The 14,122-nt window shown below is 52.9% G+C and overlaps 1 protein-coding gene across 1 annotated transcript in view; it reads left to right on the top strand.

Annotated features, from left to right (window-relative positions):
* Window positions 1-1,164: 1,164 nt before the first annotated feature.
* Window positions 1,165-14,122, top strand: part of plekhg7 (pleckstrin homology domain containing, family G (with RhoGef domain) member 7) — a 190,263-nt gene continuing 177,305 nt past the window's right edge. Inside the window, exon 1 of the mRNA XM_072471859.1 lies at window positions 1,165-1,750. The gene's annotated coding sequence lies outside the window, so the exon portion shown is untranslated. The remainder of the gene's footprint in view (window positions 1,751-14,122) is intronic.

The following is a 14,122-nucleotide window of genomic DNA, read 5'->3' on the forward strand; positions in this document are numbered from 1 at the left end:
ATTCTCTTCCCCCCCCCCCCCCCCCCTCTGGGGACATGTTCTCTCCCCCCCCTCTGGGGACATATTCTCTCCTCCAGCCCCCCCCCCCCCCTCTGGGACATATTCTCTCTCTCCCCCCCCTCTGGGGACATATTCTCTCCCCCCCCCCTAGGGACATATTTCCGCGCCCCCCCCCCCCCCCCCCCCCGGGGACATATTCTCTCTCCCCTCCCCCCTCTGTGGACATCCTCTTCCCCCCCACCCCCCTCTGGGGACATCCTCTTCCCCCCCCCCCCCCACTCTGGGGACATCCTCTTCCCCCCCCCCCCCCACTCTGGGGACATCCTCTTCCCCCCCCCCCCCCCGGGGACATCCTCTCCTCTCCCCCCCCCCCCCGGGACATCCTCTCCCCCCCCCCCCCCCCCCCCCCCCCGGGACATCATCTTCCCCCCCCCCCCCCCCCCCCGGGGACATCCTCTTCCCCATCCCCTCCGGGGACATCCTCTCTCCTTTCCCCCCCACCCCCGCTCTCTGGGGACATCCTCTCTCCCCCCCCCCCTCTCTGGGGACATCCTCTCTTCTCCTCCACCCCCCCCCCTCTGGGGACATATTCTCTCCCCCCCCCCCCCTTTGGGGACATCCTCTTTCTCCCCCCCCCCCTCTGGGGACATCCTCTTCCCCCCCCCCCCCCCCCTCTGGGGACATCCTCTCCCCCCCCCCCCCCCCCCTCTGGGGACATCCTCTCCCCCCCCCCCCCCCCTCTGGGGACATCCTCTCCCCCCCCCCCCCCCCCTCTGGGGACATCCTCTCCCCCCCCCCCCCCCTCTGGGGACATCCTCTCCCCCCCCCCCCCCCCCCTGGGGACATCCTCCCCCCCCCCCCCCCTCTGGGGACATCCTCTCTCCCCCCCCCCCTCTGGGGACATCCTCTCCCCCCCCCCCCCCTCTGGGGACATCCTCTCCCCCCCCCCCCCCTCTGGGGACATCCTCTCCCCCCCCCCCCCCTCTGGGACATCCTCTCCCCCCCCCCCCCCCTCTGGGGACATCCTCTCCCCCCCCCCCTCTGGGGACATCCTCTCCCCCCCCCCCCCCCTCTGGGGTCATCCTCTCCCCCCCCCTGGGGACATCCTCTTCCCCCCCCCCGGGGACATCCTCTTCCCCCCCCCCGGGACATCCTCTGTTCTCCCTCCTCAGGCCCCGGGCTCTCACCAGTTTCCGGGCCGGGAAGATGTCGTACATGATGCGACAATACTCCATGGCCGACTCCACGGCGCACGTCCAGAGCGATTTGGAGATGGGAGCGAGCGGGATGATGCCCGGGGCCCGGTTCTTGGTGAACATGTCGAACTCCACCGTCTGCCTGCAGGACTCGGCCATGTACGGGCAGTGATCCACCACAAACACCGTCTTGTGTGCCTCCGAGAACAGCTTCATCCTGGGCGGCGGGAGGGCGACCAAAGGCAGCGAGCCAGGCGGCGCCGTCAAACCAAAAATACAAACTCACAAACAAAAATACAAACACAACAGGCCGCCCGCCCGCACCGAGCCGGTGAAACAATAAGACGAGGGATCCGGGTCTCCCCCAGGCCCTCCCGAGCAGCAGCGGTCACCAGGCAACCGACATCCCTCTGAGTCCAGCATCACGTGAGCGAGCGAACAGCGGATCAAAGATGGCGGCCAGGAAACGCGCATGCGCGACAAGCTCAAGGACAGGCCTCGATGTCACTACGTCGGCAATCAACCCTGAGCGCCAAACAAAATTTCCTGAAGAGGTAACTGAGAGGGTGGGCGAGGGTAATGTTGTCGATGTGCTGTACATGGACTTCCAACTGGCATTCGACACGTTGGCATGCAACAGATTTGTGAGAAATGTTACAGAATCCTTACAGTGCAGAAGCAATTCATTCGGTCCATCGAGCCTGCAGCGACCCTCTGATGGAGCACCCCAGCCTCCTAACTGGCACAGCGTTTGACTGTGGGAGGAAACCAGAGCACACAGAGAGAGAACGTGCAAACTCCACACTGACAGTCATCCAAGGCCAGATGTGAGCCTGTGTCCTTGGTGCTGGGAGGCACTTTACTATCGTGCTGCCCATGCTCATGGAATAAAAGCAATAGTGCCACACATATAAAATTGACTGAGTGATAAATTGATGTTTTTCAGACTCAAGGAAGTTTCGTAGTGGGATTCCCCAGGGGTCAGTATTGGGACCTTTGCTTTCCCTGATAGATTTTTTAAAATTTACTCTCAAATTTATGTCTAGATTTCTTTTTTTTCATTTTCAGGATGTAGGTGTCACTGGTTAGGCCAACATTCATTGCCCTTCTCCAATTGCCCTTGAGAGTGGTGGTGAGTTGCCTTCTTGGACTGCTGCAGTCCATTTTAGAGAGTAAGTTCCAGGATTTTGACCCAGTGCCAGTGAAAGAACAGCGATTTATTTCCAAGTTAGGATGGTGAGTAGTTTGGAGGAGAACTTCCAGGTGGTGGCCTTCCATGTATCTGCTGTCTTTGTCCTAGAAGGTAGTGCTCAAAGGTTTAAAAGCTGCTGTCTAAGTAGCCTTGGTGAGTTCCTGCAGAGCATAATGTAGGTCGTAAACACTGCTGCTATTTTGGTGGAGAGAGTGGATGTTTGTGGAAGGGATACCAATCAAGCAGGCTGTTTTGTCCTGGATGGTTTTAAGCTTCTTGAGTGTTTTTGGAGCTTCACTCATCCAGGCACACTTCTGACTTGTGCCTTGTAGATGGTGGACAAGCTTTGGGAGTCAGCAGGTGAGTTACTCACGTAGCAGTCCTAGCTTGCGAGGAGGTGGTGGCGTAGTGGTATTGTCATGGACTAGTAATCCAGAGATCCAGGATAATACTCTGGGGTCCTGGGTTTGAATCCCAACATAGCTCTTGACTTACTCTTGTAGCCACAATATTTATATTTAGTTTCTGGTTTTTGTGAGGGCCACGAAGAATCCAGCACGAGTTTTAAGGATACAAAGTAATAACATTTATTTACAATAACATACATACATACATACATACATACATACATACATACATACATACATACATACATACATACATACATACATACATACATACATACATACATATTATAATAGCAGCAGCAACTTCCCTTGCTGCACTCTCCTGCTGGTTCCAAACTGGCCAGCTTTATTTATACTTGGAGTTTACTAATGGTTTCTCCGCCCCCCTCATTGGGGAAGCTCATACTCCCACAGGATTGTGGGATTGTCATTAGTCCCCAGCCAATGGTAAGAAGGCAAGTTATATCACTGGTCAACAGTAACCCCCCAAGATATTGATTGTGGGGGATTCAGCGATGGTAATGTCAAGGGGTGATTGATAGATTCCCTCTTGTTGGAGATAGTCATTGCCTGGCACTTGTGTGACGTGAATGTGAATGGCCACTTGTCAATCTAAGCTGGATATTGTCCAAGTCTTGCTGCATTTAGACATGGACTGCTCCAGCATCTGAGGAGTCGTGAAGGGTGCTGAACATTGTGTAGTCATCAGCGAACATCCCCACATCCAACCTCATGATGTCATTGATGAAGTGGTTGAAGATGGTTCAGCATGGGATACTCAAATAACTCAGTCCTTACTGTATAGGGAACAATTTCAGAATTTGCAAATGTTGGCTGAGTGACAAGAAACAGAAACTAGTGGTTAATGGATGTTTCTAGGCCTAGAGGAGTGCTTTTAGTGGCGTTCCCCCAGGGGTCAGTGCGAGGACCTTCGCTCTTCCTGACATAAGGACCTAGCCCTTGATGTACTGGGCGCAATTTCAAAGTTTGTGAATGATATGAAAGTTGGAAACTTTCTGAACTATGAGTAGGATTAACAGGTTGATAGAATGGCCAGGCAAATGGCAGATAAAGTCCAATGGAGAGAAATGTGATGTGGTTCATTGTGGTAGGAAGATCATGGAGATGGAACATAAAATAAAGAGTATAATTCTAACGGATGCGGGAGTAGAGGAACTTGGGTTTGTATGTTGTTACGCCACCCTGGGCAAGTGTGCGGTCAGTTCCAGCTCCATGTGCCCCATAGTCACAACACAATAATTCTGATAAAAAAGTCTTTGGCCCTTGGCTACCCAATTATTACACTCACCAGATTTGTAAGTTTAAACACAATTGCTGTTTATTTATAACGAGAACTATCATGAAATATGCAGTAAATACAACAGGATAACAACAAGGTAATACCGACTACACCCTCTAACCGTCCCACCCTCTACCCACAAACACTAGACAGACAGACGGAGAGGTGGAAAGGGATAAAAATAATAAGGATAAGTCTTTCCTTCAAATGGTGGTTATTTAGCACACTTTCTGATTGAAGTCTCTGGTTTACAGCTGGTAGTAGCTTTCTTTGTAGAATCATTTATTCAGGGTCCTTGTAGTTTAGAATGAAAATGCAGTACTCACAGGAAGCAGACTTGCTGGAGCGACATTTTAGTTCTTATCAAACTGGCCGTTCAGCTCGAAGTTCACACTCAGGCCTATACCTTTCTGGAGAGACACTATTTCGCATCAAACCCTGCCTCCAGCTCATGGTTTGACTTCAGGCCTCTGCAGTCTCAAGACAATGGTGCCCAAACTTGCTGGAGAGAGAGTCAGCCCTCACAGTGATCTTCTGAAGAGAGTTTAGCTGGATATATTTGGGAGAGAGTTAGTTAGAACCCTCCATCACATTGCCAGAACCAAAACTGAAACCAAACTGGAATCCTTGAGACTCTGAAAACATTCCAGTGGGATAAGATCCAATCACCACCTGTTACCTGGCAGAGCACGACCTTTTGGGCCAATTCATTGGCCACCAGCCAAATCAATCAAACCGAGTCCCAGCTAACCACTGTCATTGGTGCCGGACAGTCCACAGTGGTCTCCTGCTGCTAAAATCCTCTGCTTGAATTAAAGGCACAGGCCACTGCTTTCTTCTGCTTGAATTAAATATACATGCTGTCTTAAAGCCACATCTCCATAAATCATCCATGGATCAAAAATGTAACAGCAAAAATAAAAGAAAGGAGAAATAAGGGGATAAACGGGAACACACAGGAAGGACCCTTACAATGTGTATAAGTTATTGAAGGTGGGACAGGTCGACAGAGGGTTAATAAAGTATGCAACATCCTGAGTTTTATTAACAGGAGGTTAGAGTACAAAATCAAAAAGGTTATGTTGAACTTATATGAGACACTAGTTCGGCCTCAGCTGGAGTCCAGTTCTGGACAGCACGCTTTAGGAAGGCTGTGAAGGCATTGGAGAGAGTGCAGAAGAGATTCATGAGAATGATTCCAGTGGTGAGGAACTTCACTTATGAATATAGATTGGAGAAGTGGGGACTGTTTTTCTGAGAGAAAGGAAGGCTGAGAGGAGATCTTTTTGAGGTATTTAAAATCATATGGGGTCTGAACAGAGCAGCTAGAGAGAGACTTTTCACATTCATGAAAGGATTACGAATCAGAGGGCATAGATTTAAAGTGATTAGTGAAAAAAGCAAAATTAACATGAGAAAGTTTTTCACACAACGGGGGAGGGTGGCGGGTTGTGGGTGGCAATATTTGGGAGGTGAGGCGGTGATATCCCATATAGGGAGATGGGTGGTCATATGGGTGGCTATCCTGATGTCTGGGAGGTGGGGGGTGGGTTTTAATTTAACTTTAAGATCAGGGCGCCCTTTAAAAAGGGCACCAGCTTTGTTGACGTGTTTGGGCCTTGCCCCCCCCCCCCCCCCCCTCCCCAAGCTGGCTGTGTGATCCTCATCCGCACTCTTTGAAATTACCCAGAGTCCTGTTTAATCAGGTGAGAAAAGGCCTCTGTGAAACCAGTGAGATTCACTCTGCTTTTCTCACCTGATCACCATTCTGTGCAATTTTGGGAAAATCCCACCCAGAGAATCTACAAAGCCAGTGAGCTCTCAAACATTCCTCTTAACCCATAATTGTGGGGATGTTAGCAGTCTGAAGACCAAGCTGAATTCCAGACACTGAATAAACGTCTTTGTTGAAGACATTGTGGAAAAGTAAATGACCTAATACTCTGGCTTGTTGAACGGGCTAACATTGCCTTCCCGAGCTGCAAGCCAGTCTGCAGCTTTGACTAGCAGGACACTAGCAGGCCACACAGAAGGAGCTCTAACCATGTTTCACAACTCGCCCCATCTGACCTGCTCCTTCTGAAAATTCTGTACCATCATTTAAAAAACGGATTCATTTGTATTCTCGCTGTCTTCAGGGGATGTCCCGGAGGACTGGAGAATAGCCAATGTTGTTCCTCTGTTTAAGAAGGGTAGCAAGGATAATCCCGGGAACTACAGGCCGGTGAGCCTTACTTCAGTGGTAGGGAAATTACTGGAGAGAATTCTTCGAGACAGGATCTACTCCAATTTGGAAGCAAATGGACGTATTAGTGAGAGGCAGCACGGTTTTGTGAAGGGGAGGTCGTGTCTCACTAACTTGATAGAGTTTTTCGAGGAGGTCACTAAGATGATTGATGCAGGTAGGGCAGTAGATGTTGTCTATATGGACTTCAGTAAGGCCTTTGACAAGGTCCCTCATGGTAGACTAGTACAAAAGGTGAAGTCACACGGGATCAGGGGTGAACTGGCAAGGTGGATACAGAACTGGTTAGGCCATAGAAGGCAGAGGGTAGCAATGGAGGGATGCTTTTCTAATTGGAGGGCTGTGACCAGTGGTGTTCCACAGGGATCAGTGCTGGGACCTTTGCTCTTTGTAGTATATATAAATGATTTGGAGGAAAATGTAACTGGTCTGATTAGTAAGTTTGCAGACGACACAAAGGTTGGTGGAATTGCGGATAGCGATGAGGACTGTCTGAGGATACAGCAGGATTTAGATTGTCTGGAGACTTGGGCGGAGAGATGGCAGATGAAGTTTAATCCGGACAAATGTGAGGTAATGCATTTTGGAAGGGCTAATGCAGGTAGGGAATATACAGTGAATGGTAGAACCCTCAAGAGTATTGAAAGTCAAAGAGATCTAGGAGTACAGGTCCACAGGTCATTGAAAGGGGCAACACAGGTGGAGAAGGTAGTCAAGAAGGCATACGGCATGCTTGCCTTCATTGGCCGGGGCATTGAGTATAAGAATTGGCAGGTCATGTTGCAGCTGTATAGAACCTGAGTTAGGCCACACTTGGAGTATAGTGTTCAATTCTGGTCGCCACACTACCAGAAGGATGTGGAGGCTTTAGAGAGGGTGCAGAAGAGATTTACCAGAATGTTGCCTGGTATGGAGGGCATAAGCTATGAGGAGCGATTGAATAAACTCGGTTTGTTCTCACTGGAACGAAGGAGGTTGAGGGGCGACCTGATAGAGGTCTACAAAATTATGAGGGGCATAGACAGAGTGGATAGTCAGAGGCTTTTCCCCAGGGTAGAGGGGTCAATTACTAGGGGGCATAGGTTTAAGGTGAGAGGGGCAAGGTTTAGAGTAGATGTACGAGGCAAGTTTTTTACGCAGAGGGTAGTGGGTGCCTGGAACTCGCTACCGGAGGAGGTGGTGGAAGCAGGGACGATAGGGACATTTAAGGGGCATCTTGACAAATATATGAATAGGATGGGAATAGAAGGATACGGACCCAGGAAGTGTAGAAGATTGTAGTTTAGTCGGGCAGTATGGTCGGCACGGGCTTGGAGGGCCGAAGGGCCTGTTCCTGTGCTGTACATTTCTTTGTTCTTTGTTCTTCTTTGTATATGCCTATGTCACCTTGTGAAGTCCACTGGAAAAGTAAAGTTTAAGCCCACCAATCTCCATGAAGGAATTCCTTTTTGGTCTTTGATTCTGGACTCTGGATCTCTGTGGTAGTCACCACTGATGTATATATTGTATATATAGGATGTTGATATAGGTGCTTTATGGTAAGGCCCCTGTACTACAGGTACGGGGGTAGATCCCTGCCTGCTGGTTCCGCCCAGTAGGCGGAGTATAAATATGTGTGCTCCCAGCACAGCAACCATTTTGTCAGCTGCTGTAGGAGGCCACACATCTCAGTATAATAAAGCCTCGATTCCATCCTACTCTCGTCTTTGTGTAATTGATCATGCATCAATTTATTACACTGAGTTTTCCAGAAGATGGACCTCCGTATCAAGCCGGATCGCCTGCAGCTGCATCCGCAAGCGGACAACGCCAAAAAGGACTTTGAACATTGGCTATGCTGTTTTGAAGCGTACATCGGGTCTGCGCCAGACGAAATTCCAGAAGCACAGGAGCTCCGGATTCTGTACACGCGGCTGAGCTCCGATGTCTTTCCCCTTGTCCAGGACGCGCCAACCTACGCAGAGGCAATGGCGCTACTGAAGGAAAACTACGCTCAGCGGACTAACGCACTCTACGCCAGGCACGTCCTCTCCACGCGGCGTCAACTTCCCGGTGAGTCGGTGGAAGATTTCTGGCGCGCCCTGCTCCCCCTAGTTAGAGACTGTGACTGTCAGGCCATTTCGGCCACGGAACACTCGAATTTGCTAATGAGAGATGCATTTGTTATGGGCATAGGGTCTGACTACACCCGCCAGCGCCTCTTAGAGGGGGCCACGCTCGACCTCGCGGCGACCAAAAAACATGCGCTTTCACTTACGGTCACATCACGCAACATTCAGGCCTATGCGCCCTACCGCGCGGCCCACCCCCCCTGTGCATCGTGGACTCCGCAGACGGCCGCCCCATCGTGGACCCCATCAGCGACCGCCCTCAGCCAATCCCACGCCTGTGCCGCGTGGCAGCCAACCAACCCCGAGGGGCCCAAATGCTACTTCTGTGGGCAGTCAAAACACCCCCGGCAGCGCTGCCCGGCGCGGACCGTCCTCTGCAAGGCCTGTGGCAAGAAGGGACATTTCGCTGCAGTGTGCCAGGCCCGCTCAATCGCCGCTATTGTCCCGGCACCCCCCACGTACAGCCAGTGGGCGCCGCCATCATCCCCTCCTAGGACCACGTGCGGCAGTGAAAGCCGCCATCTTGCCCGACTCGCAACACGTGCGGCCCGTGGGCGCCGCCATCTTGTTCCTCCCAGGACCAACGGGCGCCACCATCTTGCTTCCCCCATGACACGTGCGGCCCGTGGGCGCCACCATCTTACCCGACTCAGGACCCATGCCTGTCGGGCACCTCATCCGGCCACTCATCGCCAGCAACCACCAATGACCAGCCTCGGTCACAATTGACCAGTCTCGACCACCACAACCTCGCGACTGCTTCAACTAAAGTGAAGGTCAACGGGCACGAGATATCCTGCCTGCTGGACTCCGGGAGCACTGAGAGCTTTATTCACCCCAATATGGTAAGGCGCTGCTCCCTCGCGGTACACCCTGCTAACCAGAGAATCTCCCTGGCCTCCGGGTCCCACTCCATGGCGATCCGGGGGTACTGCATCGCCACTCTCACATCCTCCCCAACCTCTGCTCTGCCTTGCTACTCGGCCTGGACTTCCAGTGCAACCTCCAGAGCCTATCCCTGAAATTCGGCGGGCCCCTACCACCCCTTACTGTCTGCGGCCTCGTGACCTTTAAGGTCGACCCACCTTCCCTTTTTGCAAACCTAACCTCGGATTGCAAACCCGTCGCCACCAGGAGCAGACGGTACAGCGCCCAGGACAGGACCTTCATCAGGTCTGAAGTCCAGCGGCTGCTTCGGGAAGGCATCATCGAGGCCAGCAACAGCCCCTGGAGAGCCCAAGTGGTAGTGGTCAAAACTGGGGAGAAAAACAGGATTGTCGTTGACTACATTCAGACCATCAATCGGTACACGCAGCTCGACGCGTACCCCCTCCCACACATATCTGATATGGTCTATCATATTGCACAGTACCGGGTCTTCTCGACAGTAGACCTGAAATCTGCCTACCACCAGCAGCCATCCACAAGGCGGATCGCCCATACACTGCGTTCGAGGCAGACGGCTGCCTTTACCACTTTCTTAGGGTTCCCTTCGGCGTCACCAACGGTGTCTCGGTCTTCCAACGGGAGATGGACCGAATGGTTGACCTGTACACGTTGCGGGCCACTTTCCCGTACCTGGACAATGTCACCATCTGTGGCCACGATCAGCAGGACCATGACGCCAACCTTGCCAAATTTCTCCACACAGCCACTCTCCTCAACCTCACGTATAACAAGGAGTGTTCAGCACGAACCGCTTAGCCATCCTCGGCTATGTGGTCCAGAACGGAGTTCTGGGGCCCGACCCCGATCACATACGCCCCCTCATGGAACTCCCTCTCCCCCACTGTCCCAAGGCCCTCAAACGTTGCCTGGGGTTCTTTTCGTGCTACGCCCAGTGGGTCCCAAACTATGCGGACAAGGCCCGTACACTCATTCAATCCACTGTTTTTCCTCTGACAGCCGAGGCTCACCAGGCCTTTAACCGTATCAAGGCCACGATGCACGCGGTCGACGAGACGCTCCCCTTCCAAGTCGAGGGCGATGCATCAGACGTCGCTCTGGCCGCCACCCTCAACCAGGCAGGCAGGCCCGTGGCATTGTTTTCCCGCACCCTCCATGCCTCCGAAATTCGGCACTCCTCCATCGAAAAAGAGGCCCAAACCATCGTTGAAGCTGTGCGGCATTGGAGGCATTACCTGGCCAGCAGGAGATTCACTCTCCTCACTGACCAACGGTCGGTTGCCTTCATGTCTAATAACACACAGCGGGGCAAGATCAAAAACGATAAAATCTTGAGGTGGAGGATCGAGTTCTCCACCTACAATTACGAGATTTTGTATCGCCCCGGTAAGCTCAACGAGCCCCCCTATGCCCTATCCCGAGGTACATGTGCCAGCGCACAAGTGGACCGACTCCGGACCCTGCACGACAACCTCTGTCACCCAGGGGTCACACGTTTTTACCATTTCATCAAGGCCCGCAACCTGCCCTACTCCATCGAGGAAGTCAGGGCAATCACCAGAGACTGCCAGGTCTGCGCGGAGTGTAAACCGCACTTCTACCGGCCAGACCGTGCGCGCCTGGTGAAGGCCTCCCGCCCCTTTGAACGCCTCAGCGTGGGCTTCAAAGGCCCCCTCCACTCCACCGACCGCAACATGTACTTTCTCAGTGTGGTCGTGAATATTCCCGATTCCCCTGTGCCGTCCCATGCCCCGACATGATGCCTGCCACTGTCATCAAAGCCCGTAACACCATCTTCACTCTGTTCAGCTTCCCCGCCTACGCCACAGTGACCGGGGATCCTCATTCATGAGCGATGAGCTGCGCCAGTTCCTGCTCAACAGGGGCATTGCCCCGAGCAGGACGACCAGCTACAACCCCAGGGGAAACGGGCAGGTGGAGAGGGAGAATGGGATGGTCTGATGGGCCGTCCAGCTGGCCCTACGGTCCAGAAATCTCCCGGCCTCCCGCTGGAAGAAGGATCTCCCTGACGCACTTCACTCAATTCGGTCGCTCCTGTGCACCGCAACTAATGAAACCCCCCATGAACGTCTCTTTGCCTTCCCGAGGAAGTCTACCTCCGGAGTTTCGCTCACGACATGGCTGGCAGTTCCAGGACCCGTTCTCCTCCGTAGACACGTTCGGCTCCACAAGGTGGACCCGTCAGTTGAGAGGGTACAGCTACTTCACGCCAGCCCGCAGTACGCCTACGTAGCGCACCCGGGGATGAAGAGAATTTCGACACCCTCCCGGGGTCACCGAAGACCAAGCCGCTGCCGGAGTCGCCACCAGCACTGCGGCGCTCCCAACGACAGATTAAGGCACTGGACCGCTGAATTTGTAATATTCTCTGTACTGTTCAAACACAACTTTCTGTATATAGTTCTCCACCACCCCCGCCGGACTCATTTTTTTAACGGAGTGAATGTGATAGTCACCACTGATGGGCGGAATTCTCCCCCCCACGCCGGGTGCGAGAATCGCCCGGGCGCCGCCCGAGTCCCGCCACGCCATCCCGCCGCCCGCACGCAATTCTCCACCCCCCCCCCCAAACCGGCGCGGCGAGAATCACGGCTGGCCGCTGGGAGAATCGCCACTTGCCGTTGGTAATGGGCGAGTGGCGATTCTCCGGCCCGGATGGGCCGAGCGGCCTGCCCAACACGACAGGTTCCCGCTGGCGCCATCCACACCTGGTCGCTGCCGGCGGGAACAGCGCGGGACTGCTCGGGGGGTGGCCTGTGGGGGGGCCAGGGTGGTTCCTGCACCGGGGGGGGGGGGCTCAAAAGGGGTCTTGCCCGCGATCGGTGCCCACCGATCGGCGGGCCGACCTCTCTGAAGGAGGACCTCCTTTCCTCCGCTGCCCCGCAAGATCGATCCGCCATCTTGCAGGGCGGCCGCGGGGAGGACGGCAACCGCACATGCGCGGGTTGGCGCCGGCCAACCTGCGCATGCGCGGGTTACGTCATTTACGCGGCGCCGGTCGCGTCATTTACGCGCCGCCGCTTTTACTCGGCGCCAAGGCCCGGCCCGCGTAAATGATGCGGTGCCGCTCCTAGCCCCCCGGGGGTGGGAGAATAGGGGGCTGGGACCGGCCTCCAACGCCGGAGTGAAACACTCCGATTTTCACACCGCAGTCGGGACTTAGTCTCCCGATGGGAGAATTGCGCTCGATGTATATATTGTATATATAGGATGTTGATATAGGTGCTTTACGGTGAGGTCTCTGTACTTCAGGTACGGGGGTAGATCCCTGCCTGCTAGTTCCGCCCAGTAGGCGGAGTATAAATGAGTGTGCTCCCAGTACAGCAGCCAGTTCGACAGCTGCTGTAGGAGGTCACATATCTCAGTGTAATAAAGCCTCGATTACATCCTACTCTCGCCTTTGTGTAATTGATCGTGCATCAACCTCATAATAATAAAATCTTTATTAGGCTTACATTAACATTGTATGAAGTTACTGTGAAAATCCCCTAGTCGCCACATGACTGTGCCTGTTCGGGTACCCTCAGGAAGAATTCAGAATGTCCAATTCACCTAACAAGCACATTTTCCGGGACGTGTGGAAGGAAACCGGAGCACCCGGAAGAAACCCACACAGACACAGGGAGAATGTGCAGATCTGCACAGACAGTGACCCAAGTGGGAATCGAACCTGGGACTCTGGTGCTATGAAGCAACAGTGCTACCCACTGTGTTACTGTGCCTCCCTGTGAACCAATATTTATTTTCACTGTGGTCTCTGTACTGTGATAGATACTTTTTTCTCTACCTTTCTCTTTACTCTGTGTGCGGAGGTGACTGACCCCTTCACAGTTTTTGAAAGTGTGCAATAAACTAACCTTTTGAGTTAATCATATCTCAAGTTTGCTGCAGGTGTTTTTTTAAATACATTTCTAGAAATGTGAGTATCGCTGGCGAAACCAGCATTTATTGCCAATCCTTAGTTGCCCTTGAATGAAATGAATGAAAATCGCTTATTGTCACGAGTAGGCTTCAAATGAAGTTACTGTGAAAAGCCCCTAGTCGCCACATTCCGGCGTCTGTTCAGGGAGGCTGTTACGGGATTTGAACCGTGCTGCTGGCCTGCCGTGTTCTGCTTTCAAAGCCAGTGATTTGAGCTGCCTTCTTGAACCGCTACAGCCGATGTGGTGTAGGTACACCCACCGTGCTGTTTAGGAGGGAGTTCAAGAATTTTGACCCAGAGACAGTGAAGGAACAGTGATATATTTCCAAGACACGATGGTGAGTGGCTTGGAGGGGAACTTGAAGGTGGTGGGGTTCCCATAATCTGCTGCCCTTGTCCTTCTATATAGTAGCGATCGTGGATTTGGAAGGTCTTGCCCATGGAGCCTTAGTGCGTTTCTGTGCATTGATGGTTGTATGGGATACCAATCAAGCAGGATGCTTTGTCCCTGGATGGTGTCGAGCTTCTTTAGTGTTGTTGAAGCTGCACTCATCCAGGCAAATGAAGAGTATTCCTTCACACTTCTGACTTTTGCCTTATTAAAGTAATATTTATTATTGTCACAAGTAGGCTTACATTAACACTGCAATGAAGTTACTGTGAAAAGACCCAATCCGCCACATTCCCGTGCCTGCTTTGGTACACCGAGGAAGAATTCAGAATGTCCAATTCACCTAACAAGCACATCTTTCGGATCTTGTGGGAGGAAACCGGAGCACCCGGAGGAAACCCACGCAGACACGGGAGAATGTACAAACTCCA

The sequence above is a fragment of the Scyliorhinus torazame genome, chromosome 13 (assembly GCF_047496885.1).
Source record: "Scyliorhinus torazame isolate Kashiwa2021f chromosome 13, sScyTor2.1, whole genome shotgun sequence".
In the NCBI taxonomy this organism is placed as follows: Eukaryota; Metazoa; Chordata; class Chondrichthyes; order Carcharhiniformes; family Scyliorhinidae; genus Scyliorhinus; species Scyliorhinus torazame.